This window comes from Panicum hallii, chromosome 9 (genome assembly GCF_002211085.1).
Source record: "Panicum hallii strain FIL2 chromosome 9, PHallii_v3.1, whole genome shotgun sequence".
Classification (NCBI taxonomy): domain Eukaryota; kingdom Viridiplantae; phylum Streptophyta; class Magnoliopsida; order Poales; family Poaceae; genus Panicum; species Panicum hallii.
In genome coordinates, this window is record NC_038050.1 from 32841770 (window position 1) to 32843572 (window position 1803).

Sequence of the window (1803 nt, forward strand, 5' to 3'; positions counted from 1 at the left end):
CATGCTCAAAAGCATGATTTGGACTTATGCTAGTGAAGCGTCCCCCCATCAGGGAAGACTTAAAAGTGTTGCTTTATCAGTCCCAGGAGGCTGATAACACTTTTATTACACCAAATGGTACATCACCGTACAACTCTACGCGGTAATGGGCAGTGAAGCGCCACTATCGCGAGGATTACAACTAAAACCCACACTACTACACTGGCTACGAAAAGAGGATCATCAGAGTCTTGCGCCATGCGGAACTCCAGCGGTGGCCCTAACCACAGGCAAGACTAGGTGCAGGACGAAACCCTACTCGACGTCGTCGGGGAGGTAGTCTGGATCCTCTGCTGTAAAGAGTAAGAATGGGGTGAGTACAAACGTACTCAGCAAGTCCAACCACACCCACGGAGGGGGTATAACAGAAATCAATGCACAGGACAATCCAAGGATAAGGTTATGGTTCATTTGCGGAAAACTCGGTCATATGCAACGGTTCGTTTAAAAACATTTTTAAAACAAGTTTTCTAGTACCAAGGAGCACATGATGTTGATCCACACAGGATCCAAGTTTTAAGCCGCTACCGGACTCCCCGTCCGCCATAGCACACGGCACAACTGCCGGACATTTTCCAAACAACCCACACCAGCCCAACCATTCCCAGAGGGAAACACTAGTTATGTGACCACACCATAACTTGCCCAATACCGTGGGCACGGCTATTCAAATAGATTTTAACTCTGCAGAGGTGTGCAACTTTACCCACAGGTGGGGTACCACAGCACGATCACCTTAGTGTCGGTGCAGATCCCAGCAAAGCCATTACCCACCTTAGCTAGACCTGACTAGCCACCACGGGATCCATCAAGGGGTCATTCGACCTATCTCCGAGGTTTAACCGGGGTATAAGTCACATAGAGCTTATCCCTTCTCCTTGATCACCCGTTGCTCTCAGCTCTCCTGATGGCCATCAGACTAACTAGTGGGATTTATGCTAAGCCGTTGCCCATACAACGGTCAAGTGGTTTGCACGACAGGAAGCTAGGTGAGATGACACATCAACTCGGTCCTTAGGGGTGACAAGATGGATATCTCCCTTCCTCGCTCAACCACACAGGTACGAGCACACCAACGGCAATTCACACAGAAATGCCATCCATCCCGTCTGACCCGTCTTTCAAAACCACATTTTATCCCTCCCACACACGCACACATTTTCTTTATAAAACCCGGTGGTCGAGGAACTATTATCACAAATCAAGGGTGGCTATCCTACCATGTTTTCAGCAAGCAAAACCATGCAATTTTATAAAACAGGCCATTGGGTTGTGTTTATAAAAATTAGGACAGAAACATGCATCAAAGGGCGGGATTGAACTTGCCATCATCAAATCCTTGCGGGAGGTCCTGATCGAAGCACTGTCCCTCGGGTTCGGGGTCGCAGAACTGGTCCTCGGTCGCTTGGTCACAGTCGGGACCTTCCTCGTTCACTCCGTGTCCTACGACACAAACAAACAAACTCACAATCAAGCGAAGGAACTAAAAGCTTTTATCGTTGAGCTTGAATCGGAAATAATTTAGTTATGCAGATAGGGGTAATATTTTTGGGTGGTTTCTTAATGGCATGGTTAAAACTATACTAGAAAGGGCGTGGTAAAGTTTCGGGTCGATCGGAGCTCGTTTGGCGCATAAAATAACGAGTTAAAGAGGGTTCGGGTGGTTAAACAGGGGTCCAGGGGCTTATTCGTAATTATCTGGAGGGAGTAAGGGCTTATTTGCGAACCCTAGAAATACTCAGGGCATGCTACAGGATGTCAAGT